The sequence below is a fragment of the Callospermophilus lateralis genome, chromosome 3 (genome assembly GCF_048772815.1).
Source record: "Callospermophilus lateralis isolate mCalLat2 chromosome 3, mCalLat2.hap1, whole genome shotgun sequence".
NCBI lineage: Eukaryota > Metazoa > Chordata > Mammalia > Rodentia > Sciuridae > Callospermophilus > Callospermophilus lateralis.
Window position 1 is genome coordinate 46,302,107 of NC_135307.1, and position 12,801 is coordinate 46,314,907.

The 12,801-nt window shown below is 36.7% G+C and overlaps 1 protein-coding gene across 1 annotated transcript in view; it reads left to right on the top strand.

The window, feature by feature from the left end:
- The first annotated feature begins 19 nt into the window (after nucleotides 1–19).
- Srp54 (signal recognition particle 54) overlaps nucleotides 20–12,801 on the top strand; it is a 44,268-nt gene continuing 31,486 nt past the window's right edge. Inside the window, exon 1 of the mRNA XM_076850191.2 lies at nucleotides 20–260. The gene's annotated coding sequence lies outside the window, so the exon portion shown is untranslated. The remainder of the gene's footprint in view (nucleotides 261–12,801) is intronic.

A 12,801-nucleotide genomic window follows, 5' to 3' on the forward strand; every position in this document is an offset into this window, starting at 1 on the left:
CAGAAAGGCTGGACTACGCCGAGTGATGACGTCTCCTCATTGGGCGGAAGGTTCGGTGGCAGTCGTCGGTCTTCCAGCTGGTGGGAGTTGGCGTCGCCGTGTTGGGCTCTTGGACCCTAGTTTATGCAGTTCGGGGAGTTGGGTTGTGGGATCTTATCTTTCTGTCTGCTCCCACCTTTCCTGGGTTGCCATTCACGGCCTGGGGCTTCGAGGAGGACTCCCCGGCCCTTAGGGCCACGGCGTTAGCAGTGCTTTTTGCGGTAAGTGTGTGCTTTTTCCTTTCTGCAGACTACAGAGGGACAGTTAGGGCTATCTTCAACCCTGGTGAGTGGTCGAGAGACTTCAGAGGGAGTGACCTTCTCTCGCCACTAGCTGTCGTGTCACGGAGGCTAATGTGCTCTGGCTTTTTATCTACTGTCCTCCAGTAGAAATTTAGTAAAACGTGCTTGGACCCTTTAAGTTGGCTTCACATTTACCTGGGCCAATAAGATGAAGGTATTTGTAGGTTTGACTTTAGTGTTTGCTTTCTTGAGCAAGAATTTAGATATGGCTACTTCCCCCAAAACCTTTGGATGTGTACCGGATTTTATTTTCCTTTGTATTTGTAGCGCTTAACACTTTGTCCTGCATGTAGTACACATAAGATACTGTGCCATTTGGCATTATTGACCATCCATTTTTTTTGAAACTCCTCTATTGGTTTTCTTGATGCCATGTTTACTTGATTCTTTCATATGCTTAGTTCGACGGAATGTTTACTTGTTCTTAAATTTAGGGATACAGAAATGAATTACACAAACCCTGCGATTGAGAAGCTAATAGTACAGGAAAAGAGAGGCATTTAAGTGTACATTATATCAAGATGAATAAAGAGGGTTGGGGTTGTAGCTCAAGGTAGAGCACTTGCCTAGCACGTGTGAGACACTGAGTTTGATGTGCCTTTGGGGGAGGGGAAAGGAATTAGTAAACGCTTTTATCCCTTTGGTTTATTTTACTGTTAGTTAACTCTTAGAGTAAACATCTTATTGGCCCAGGTAAATCTGAAGCCAACTTAAAGGGTCCCAGCATGCTTTACTAAATTTCTACTGGAGGACACTAGATAAAAAGCCAGAGCACAACTCTCTTTTTAGTTGCTATAAATGCTATAAGCCATGGTCTTCCACAGTCTTACCTTGAGTGTTCTCATCTTCATCTATGACTTCTGTGACATCATCATTATGCAATAGTTTCCAAACCTTTTCTTTAGCTTCCATCTCATGAAAATTCTGTACTTTCTGCAGACTCAATAGGTCAGAAACCTATTGAGTCTATCTTCCTTTTTTCCTTTTTTCACTATGATGTGTATTATAAAAAGTCTATAAAAGAAGTGATTCTCAGAGTTTTTGAGTTTTTTACCCCTTGTTAATTAAGTTTTGTTATATGAATGTTCAGTTTAGAAAAGGATAAGCTGAACAGATGCAGTGGCACATACCTGCAATTCCAGCTACTTGGGAGGTTGAGGCAGAAGGATCACAAGTTTAAGACCAGCCTCAGCAACTTAGGGACACTCTGTTTCAAAAAAAAATCAAAGGGGCTGGGATGCAGCTCAGTGGTAAAGTGACCTGATAGCACAAAAAAAGGGTAAGCTGGATGGGGTGGCATGTGCTGCACCTATATTCCCAACTACTTTATAGGCTGAGGCAGGTGGTCTGAGTTGGAGAGGAGCCTGAGCAAGTAGTGATGCTGTCTCAAAATAACAAAACAAAGGGTAATAAGGACTGGGGTTGTGGCTCAGTGGCAGAGCGCTTGTCTAGTACATGTGAGGCACTGGGTTCGATCCTCAGCACCACATAAAAATAAAAAAAAAAAAAAACCAAAGATATTGTGTCCATGTATAACTAAAAAAAATTTTTAAAAAGGTAATAAAATGAATGCTTAATGAATGAATATCAAACTTAAATGAATATCAAATTAAATAGTAGATCATTACAAATAACCCTTAAGGCTTTTGTACCTTTTCTCTATTGAGTGTTCTTTTTAACTTTCAAACCAGCTTCTCCTTTTGCTTTCCATTTTTTGGTTAATGGCATCACTAGTCATCATTTCTCCTTCACCTTCTACTGGCATTTGGTCATGAGTTTCTGTAGATTCAGCTTCATGGGTTAGTTCTTGATTCTAGCACCTTCTCGCAATTTGCCTTATTTTCCCCTGGCTTATACTCACAAGTTTTACTAGGTTTCTGGAGTATGGCTAGTGTTTGTAGTCTTCCAATTCTTGAGTTTTTCTTCCTCAGATATATTTGTTACATTGTTTCTAAAGATATGTTTTTATATTATTATTATTATTATTTTGAGACAGGGTCTTGTTATATTGCTCAAGTTGGCCTTGAATTCCTGGGCTTAATTGATCCTCTGCCTCATCCTCCTCAGTGGCTGGGACAAATACCACTAGCCTAAAGATATTTTTAAGTGATGAAAAAAAAATCCATTCCCATATTTCCTTTGAGGAGTGTTTCTTAATGCAGTGATTGGTAACACTGGCATTTCAGGGTAGACAGTAAAGTTTTTCAAAATATAAATGCCTTGTTTTGCTTTCCTAATCAAGAATTTAGGTAAGGCTGTTTCTTTCTTAGTTACCATCCCATCCCTAAGGATTCTCGCTGAGCATTTACTTTTTAGCCTTTGTTTAAGTGTAATTGAAATAGACCATTGCTTGAACATATGCCTCTTATACCTCCTCCTCTTTCAATTACCTTCTCTTTTATTACCTTTTTTTTAACTAATTGAACTTTTATATACTTTTTTCTGTCCTTCAATTATGAAGAGTTGTGTAGTGTTATTTTTAATATTAAAATAAGTTTTAAAATTTGAAAACCAATTATTTTAATTAAAGAGAATTTTTTGATATTTCCTGCTATGATTGAATATAACCTTTGGTGCAAAATTAAGGGAGGGGAGTTTGTGGTAGTTGATAAGGGAGTTGTCAACTTCTGAAATTGCCAAGGGAGTCTTCTTTGTATTAAACTGATGTTGATTTATTGATTTGAAGTTAGAACTTTTCTCATACTGGGACAATTTCTGCAGCATACAGTAGGTGTTTAATGAATAAATGAACACCAGTGACAACCCCTAGCCTTTTGACAATACTGTTCAAAGTTTTCATATGGAGCACTTTAGAAAATAACTTTCCTCTTGACTTAAAAAATAATAGTCTTGGGCTGGAGCTGTAGCTCAGTGGTAGATCGCTTGCCTAGTATGTGTGAGGCACTGGGTTTGATACTTAGCACCATATAAAAATAAATAAATAAATTTAAAGGCCTACAGTCTATCTCCAATTACAAAAGAAAAAAAAAAGATCTTAGTGTGGTGGTGTGCATTGCGGTGGTATGCAAGTGTAGTTCCAGCTACTCAGGAGGCCAAGGCAGGAAGATTGCCTGAGCCTAGGAGGTTAAAGCCAGTCTGGGCATCATACTGAGACCCCCCATCTTAAAAAAAAAAAAAAAAAAAATCTCAATCCTTAATAAAAAATTGGATATTCTACAAATAGATAAAATGATAAAAAATTTCAAGTTACTTGTTGAATGACATTCGGGCACTTGTAATTGGCAGTAAATGTTAAGTATTCCAGAGATGACAAATGATATTTGTTTTATTAAAACAAAGTGCTTATATTGTACAGTTCACCTAAAGTATACATTTTGAAGATTTTAGTGTATTTACAGTTGTGCAAGCATTATATAACGAATTTTGGAACGTTTCGTCACCCCATGAAGAAACCCCATATGCATTAACAGTACTTTCCATTTTATTTAATTTCCTGAACTCTAAGCAACTATTTATCTACTCTTTGTTTCTATAGATTTGCCTATTCTGAACATTTTTAAAATATATTTTTAGTTGTAGATGGACATATTCCATTATTTATTTATTTATTTTAAAATATTTATTTATCTATTTATTAGTTGTAGTTGGACACAATACCTTATTTTATTCATATTTATGTGGTGCTGAGGGTTGAACCCAGGGCCCCGAATGTGCTAGGCAAGCGCTCTACCACTGAGCCACAACCCCAGCCCCTATTTATTTTTATGTGGTGCTGAGGATAGAAGTCAGTGCCTCATACATGGTAGGTAAGCACTCTGCCATTGAGATACAACCCCAGCCCCTGATTATTTTGTATAAATGAAGTATAGTTTTTCGTGACTGACTTCTTTCTGTTAGCACATTTTCAAGATTCATACATGTTGTATGTATGCAATACTGCATTTCTTTTTATTGCCTATTGATATTCCATTCTTTGGATCCTATTTTGAAACAAGGTCTTGCTAAGTCATTGAGGTTAGCCTGGAACTTGCAATCCTATTGTCTCAGCCTCCTGAGTAGTGATTAAAGGTGTACACCACTGCACCCAAGTGTTTCCACTTTTTGGCTATTATGAATAATGCTGCTAAGACCATTCACGTAAAAGTTTTTATTTGGATGTGTATTCCTTTCTCTTGGATATGGATATAGGAGTGCTGTGTTTAACATTTTGAGGAATTGCCAAGTGTTTCCTAAAAGACTGTACCACTTTGCCATGAGCAGTGTATGAAGGTTCTGATTTCTCTACATTCGTGCCTACATGTGTTTTGTTTTTTTGATTATAGCTGTCCTAGCCGGGCGGCTGTGGCATGCCTGTAATCCCAGAAGCTGGGGAGGCTGAGACAAGAGACAAGAGAATTGCGAATTCAAAGCCAGTCTCAGCATCATTGAGGTGGTTAGCAACTCAGTGAGACCCTGTTTCTAAATAAAATACAAAATAGGGCTGGAGATATAGCTCAGTGGTTGAGTGTCCCTGAGTTCATTCCTCAGTACCCCTGCTACAGGGAAAAAAAAAGAGAGATATAGCTATCCTAGTAAGTATAAAATGATATCTTATAATTTTGATTTATGATTCCTTGATAAGGGTAGTGTTCTGTTTTAGATATTTTTTTGAGTTTATTTTTTGTGGTCCTGTTTTTCACAAAATGAACTGTAATATATATAATTGTAATAATATATAATAATATATAATAATATATAATTATATATATATATATAATATATAATAATATATAATTCCTGTATATATTTTGTAGTATGCTTTTTTTTTTTACTAAAGCATATTTTAGCACTATCAAGCATATTTTAGAAAAGAACTTCTCTCATTTCTGCTTCCTTCTCTGCTTCTCCCCAAACCATAATTTTGTGAAAACTTACCTAAATTATGTGCCTAGAAAATAAAATCTGTAAGGATGTACAGCATATTATTATTTGTTGTTACCAGGGATGGGAGTGGATAGGATTAGGGGAATTAAATTTTCTATCTTATATTGCTGTTAATACTTGAATTTTTACAATGAACATGAATCCTCTTATAATTATAAAACATAAAGGTGAATTATTTCTTTGGAGGAATAAGTAGTTTTAACTTTTATCAGGTAAAATTCTGATAGGTGCTGTGGGCATGTGTGAATGTACTACAGTGACTTCCACCTTCATGTATACATAAAAGGCACTAATATGTAAAATCAATAAATAGATGGGGGGAGAGCCACTGGAGAGAAGAAGGGGAAGCAGGGGGAAGGAAGGAAGGAAGGGAGAGATACTAAGGACTGAAATGGGAAAATTATATTCCATGATGTATGATTATGTCAAAACAAACCCCATATTAGCAACAATGCACTAATAAAAACATAAAAATTACCTACAGCTATATTTTTCACTAAATTTTCTTTTCTGTGGTTCTAGACTCTGAATACATAAAATTTATAGAATTTTTAAAATACCTTTATTTTTATAGTCAGGTAAACAAATATTGGTTATAAGCTTTTGGCTAGTTTAGAGAAATATACTGTGTAGAAGAATGTTTATGAAAATAATTTATATATTTAATTCCTGAGTCTTAAATTGATTTTAAAAATTAGTTTTTGTCAAGGGATTAGAAGAACTTAAGGGTTTTGTTGTGATAGGATTTGAAATTTCTAAACATTTTTGTCTGTATGGTCTCAGATCCAGCAAGGTTCTGGCAAGATATATTTATAATTGTTTATGTAGAGAAGGGTGGCTTTTTTGACACTGTAACACTTATTGAATGACAACTAGGTACTAAATGTAAAATTGGCGCTAAAATCTTTTACTAAATACAAAAGACTCCAGTGGTTCCTCCATAATGGGACAGGCACTTTAGTAGGCAGTTCAGAAATTTCTAGCTTACACTTTGGATGATACAGGGAGAGATACTTGATATCATTCAAGAAAGAATAGAAGTAAATAGTTAATATTCTAGGCACCCTCAGACAGTTTTATACGTACTATCTCATTTAGTCCTCACAACAGCTGTGCAGGGTAAACTACCTCGATAATAGTATTATCTCCATTTGCAGGTGAGGAAAGTGAGGCTCAGAGAGATTAAGTAACTTGCCCAAAGTAACACAGCCATTATGTAACAGAGCTGGGATTTGAAACCAAGTCTGTCAGACTCCAAAGCCCATGCTCTTTCCAGTACTTCACATTGAGCAAGTAAGTAGGATACTTGGCCTTGAGATTGCCTTACTTAGGGAATCCCAGACTTGAGCCTGTTTCTGTCATTGACTCACTCCTAGTCAGCCTCCTATTAGAAGAATCTGTGACTTGGGCCAAGATCAGTACTTGTACATTACTGATCATAGTGGTACTTTCCAGCTCTTTCTGGACATGGCAGTTACTCTTCTATGAAGAGGAACATAGCCAGGTGCAGTGGTGCTTGCCTATCCCAAGCGACTCAAGAGGCTGAGGTAGGAGGATCACAGGTTTGAGGCCAGCATTAGCAACTTAAGTGAGGTCCTAAGTAACTTAGTGAGACCTTTTCTCAAAATAAAAAGGGGTGGGGATGCATCTCTGTGGAAAAGCACCCTGGGTTCAATCCCCAGTACTCTGCCCAAAAAAGAAAAAAAAAATTCAAAATATGATTTTTTTTATTTTATAACATAGCAGCAAAATTTGTCCCTTGAATTTGCCACCAGGGTATTTGACCCTATTGGTTAAAGCATTATTTATATTCTAGAACTTTAGGCTGTGTAACTAAAGGCTATAGAGAATCATATTGGAATTTTTGGTAGGGAGATGACTGTTCTGTTTCTTAAACTGCTTATTTCAAAATTGTTAAGAGGGTGGAATGAGATAATAGGTGTTAAATCCTAGGAAGTACTATATAGTAATTACTTGCTATTCTAAAATCCCCAATTTAAATCCATTTTTTGTATGAAATTCTAACATTAAAAATTTATAGGTAATATCTATAAATTTTTTTAGTTAGCCAAGAGAATTTTAGAATGAGTTTTTGAGTTGTAAATTGCTCCAACTATTTAGTTTTAGATATTAACAACAACAAAAAAGTATTTTGCTTTTAGTGTGCATTTTAGAACAAGGAATAGTTAATTTTTAAGTATCTTATTGGAAATGCATGGAGGGAAATTTTGAAAAGTTATAATAAATAATGACAAATGACTATTAAATGTACAATGTCAGTTACTTAGATCATTGAATATCTTTTGACTTGTTATCTGTATTAGTGTATTTTAGTGGCCTTTAAGAGTTATTTGTAAGGCTGGGGTTGTGGCTCAATGGTAGAGTGCTCACCTGGCATGTGTGAGACGCATTGGGTTCGATCCTCAGAACCATATATAAAAGAATTTAAAAAGAGTTATTTGTAATGTTTTTCATAACTTTGGTCCCTGGTCTTGCTTTTTCCCAATTGCATTAAATATTTCATTCATTCATAAAGTTCATTGTCATTAAGGATTGAGGATAGGTAAAGCAGTGAGATCACAGGAGACAGCAAAAGAGTCAAAAATTCCTGCCTCGTGCAGCTTACATTTCAGTAGGGGGACTATAGACCACATGTAATATAAATAAATCATATATAAGTTGACAATAGGAAAAATAAAGGGAGGAGGAGTTACAGTTTAAATAAGTGATTAGATCAGAAAGAGCCTGCCAGCTAGTACTACAACCCTGAGGTGAAAATAGCAGCCACAGCAAAGTGGTATGATTAAAGTGAAAGGTGTGTAGGTACATATTTGAGGATGCCTACAGTTCATTTTGAGGACTTTACCTTTGTATGCAATGGGAAATTACTGAAATTTTAAGCAGAATTAAAGTTTAGACACTAGAGTTTTCAGAAACAGATCTTTGGAAGTTGTGGAGAAAACACTGGGTGAAAGATATTATTAGGTGCCGCAGTCTCTGGCTGGGCACAAATCACGAGTCTCCACACAGCTTGTAGATTCAAACAGCAATTCTTTATTCCCGATCTCACACCGGCCGTCTACAAACACGTTCTGGGGGAATCCACGTTCTCTGCCCAAAATCCACACTCTGCCCAAATCCACTACTCCTGGGCTTCTGTCTCCCAAAATATGCTGTCTGACCCTAAGAACTCAAGAGGAACTCAGCAGCAGGATACGCCCTATTCTAAAGGGGGAACACCCTAATCTCCTATTATGCTAAACCGCCCTATTCTAAAGGGGGAACACCCTAATCTCCTATTATGCTAAACCGCCCTATTCTAAAGGGGGAACACCCTAAACACGGATCCGCCCTGATCCTTGAGCAAGGTCACCTTACATGCAATGTCCTGCAAAATGTCCTATTTCCATGAGTCCTTCCACTAAAGAAACATGGGGGTACGCTGGCAAGGAAATTGTCATACCTACTTGGCTGATGGCTCCCAGCATCTCCCCCCTTCTGATTAATTAAACAACAAGTAATGTGGCTTAAGGACTGTGCCTGGTAGGTTGTCCAGTTCAACATATGGTCCTTACCCGTCATTGGAAAACTGACCTTTAGGCGTCAGCCTCCTGTCTTAGGTTGATACCACTGCAACTGGATCATACCCGTCACTGACTACCGGTCCAGCATACAGCCATACTTGTGGATAGGTCTATGCACCAGTGGGGGGGTGAGGTTCTTTGCCTCACCTCTGTTGGCCCCCAAATTTGGCCTTGGTGCCAGTGGGGGAGTGAGGTTAATGTGGCTTAAGGACCGTGCCTGGTAGGTTGTCCAATTCAACATATGGTTCTTACCCGTCATCGGAAAACTGACCTTTAGGCAACTGACCTTTAGGCGTCAGCCTCCTGTCTTAGGTTGATACCACTGCAATTGGATCATACCCGTCACTGACTACCGGTCCAGCATATAGCCATTGGCCCCCAAATTTTAGACCATCACTAGCAGAAGGGAGGAGGATACAGAAATGCCATGACACCAAGCCAATTGACAGTTCCTTTGGAAAAATTGCATCACTGGTGACACCATCAGCAAAGATCACTGGTGACACCATCAGCAAAGATATGCCAGCATTACCACAATTTGCTGCACTAAATGATAGTTACATAGTCCAGGCAAGTTCTGCAAGCGGTTCAAAGTGGAGGAATCTGTCAATATGTCCGTCTCCTCCCAAAGTCCGTTGACTCCTTGATTGAGCATACTTGTTGAGTTATATTCATTGGGATGAAGATAGGAATTCTGGCAATGATGCTAAAAAGACATTATCCTGAAAAGAATTATTAAATATAATGAAAAGGAAAGGTGAAAGTAAACAAACAGATCTGTTAACCTCCTTAAAAAACAATCCTTAACAGCTGTTTACCTGATTTAAATTAGTAAGCAAGCAGATCTGTTAACCACCTTTAAAAACAATCCTTAACAGCTGTTTACCTAATTTAAATTAGGCCATTTAAATCACGTGAATAAAAAAAATAATAATTTGGATCCATTTTTCATGAGCGCTCCTCATATATGAAATATGGACATATGCACACACAGACATACAACACAAAACACAAATGTGCAAACAAATGTACAACACATAAGATAATAATAAAGGCCTTGTAGCTTTACCTAGGTGAAATCTCCATTGCAATGTTTAAAAACTCCACAGTCAAAAAATAAAACTGATCAGAAAAACATTAACCTAGGTTTGTATGAGCTCAAGAAATAAAAATAGAACCTTATGATGTGGAAAAATGCAATAATAAAATAGATATTGAAAAAAGCATCCTGGTTAATCACTGTTGCAGATGTAAGAATGGCCAAGCTGGAGTTGTGGATATCAGCTGTTATGGATTTGAGTCAAATCATCTTCTTTTCGATCTGTAGAAATCGTTTTGGTTAGTCTTTCTGGAATCCAAATCGGCTGCTGTTCTCCCTGTGGAAACACGCAAACAGAGCCCCGACTCCAGACAATCACTGGGTCAGGACCTTTCCATTGTCCTGTTAGAATATCTTTCCAAAGAACTTTAGGCTTATGCACATTTTTTGGATACATATGCCTTTCCGCAGCACTAAGTCCTGATGAATCCAAATTTAAAAAGTTTAGAGTAAAAAGCGTTATTTTAAGTTTATCTTTGGGGGATATATACCCCTTTCCAATTCACTCTTTTTGCTTTAATAAGTACGTTTTAATAGTTTGATGAGCTCTTTCAACTATGCCTTGTCCCTGTGGATTGTATGGGATTCCTGTTATATGAGTAATACCAAATGATGAGCAAAATTGTTTAAAAGAGGTAGAGGTATAGCCAGGACCGTTATCGGTTTTTAACTGTTTAGGAACGCCCACAGTGGCAAAATTTTGTAAGCAATGAGCTATAACATCTTTAGTTTTTTCTCCGGCATGAAGGGAGCCCATCAAAAATCCGGAAGAAGTATCAACTGTAACATGTAAATATTTTAATTTTCCAAATTCTGGCAAGTGTGTGACGTCCATCTGCCAAATATGGTTAGGTATCAGTCCTCTAGGATTGACTCCAAGATTAACTTGTGGTAAAAAGGTCACACAATTTTGACATTGTTTTACTATATGTCTGGCTTGTTCCTTAGTTATTTTAAAACGCTTTTGTAAAGTATTAGCATTAACATGGAATTTTTTATGAAAATTCGTAGCTTCTTCTAGTGTAGAGAAAATATGTATGTCATGTGTAGTTTTATCTGCTAAATCATTGCCCAAACTAAGGGCTCCAGGCAATCCTGTATGTGCTCTAATATGTCCTATAAAGAATGGATCTTTTCTGTCCCAGATTAGACTTTGTATAGTGGAAAACAAAGAGAAAACAGTAGAAGAAGGGGAAATCCTACCAGCATCTTCAAGAGATACTATAGCATTAACTACATACTGACTATCAGAAAATAAATTAAATACAGAATCTTTAAACATTAAAAAGGCTTGTAATACTGCATTAAGCTCTACCTTTTGAGCTGATTGTTTGGGTACTAAAAATGTTAAAAGTTTGATCAGGGGTAACTACTGCTGCTGTACCATTATTTGACCCATCAGTGAATATATTTGGAGCATTCATGATAGGTGTTTTTCTTGTCATTTTTGGAAAAACTACAGGATGCTTAGACCAAAAAGACAACAAAGGATTAGATGGTAAGTGATTATCAAATGCAACATTATATTTACACATGATTATTGCCCAAGTATTTAACTCATTAGCTAACTCATCAATTTGATCCATAGTATATGGAGTAATAATTTTATTGGGAGAAATTCCAAACACTCCCTTCGATGCTTTTATTCCTTTGAGTATTAATTGTCCTACAGCCTCAGGATACCTAGTAAGAATAGTGTTAGGAGAATAAGATAAATGTATCCACAATAATGGACCTTCTTGCCAAAATACTCCTGTAGGAATATTTTTTGTTGGTAGTACAATAAATAATAAAGGCAAACTTATATCAGTTCTATCCAAATGTATATTTTCCATGTATGTTTCAATAATTTTCAATGCCTTTCTTGCTTTAGGAGTTAACATGCGAGGTGAGTTTGGATCTGATGGACCTTTTAGAATATCAAATAAAGGTCCCAACTCTCCTGTTGGTATGCCTAGATAAGGCCTTATCCAATTTATGTCTCCCAATAACTTTTGAAAGTCGTTAAGTGATTTGAGTTGATCTACTCGTATTTGAATTTTTGGTGGACGGACCATGGTTGAGGATAATAGAACTCCTAAATAATTAATTGGAAAATTTAATTGTACTTTATCTATTGCTATCTCTAGATTATAATTTTTTTTAAGTTTGTAAGTGTGGCATAACATTCCAGCAATATGTTTTTATCTTTATGTGCCAATAATACATCATCCATATAGTGAAATATTTGTAGTTCAGGATTTTGATTTCTAAGTGGCTGGATTGCTTTATTAACATATATTTGACACATAGTTGGACTGTTAGCCATCCCTTGAGGGAGTACTTTCCATTCATATCTCTGATCAGGACCTTCATGATTTAATGCAGGGATAGTAAATGCAAAACGTGGACTATCCTCGGGATGAATTGGAATTGAAAAAAACAATCTTTAATATCTATGGCTAAAACATGCCATGTTTTTGGCAAAGCAGACAATTGAGGAATCCCTGATTGAGCAGGTCCCATAATAACCATTTCATTATTAATGGCTCTTAAATCTTGCAATAATCTCCATTTACCAGATTTCTTTTTAATGACAAAAATGGGAGTATTATGGGGAGATATGGAAGGTTGTATATGTCCTTCCGCTAATTGTTGTTTGACCAGATCATGGGCTACTTGTATCTTTAGTCAGGGGCCACTGAGGAACCCACACTGGTCTTTCTGATTTCCAAGTAATTTTTATTGTCTCAGTGGCCCTTTCTGAAAATCCAACCCATGTCTGTCTGTTCCTTGATCTATTTGAATTGGTGCTGCTATACCTTGTCCTTGTTTTCCTAATCTTTTTTCTTTCCTAAAACCTTGTCTAGCCCTAGTAGTGGGCGCATTAGGATTGATGTTATTTGTTAACGTC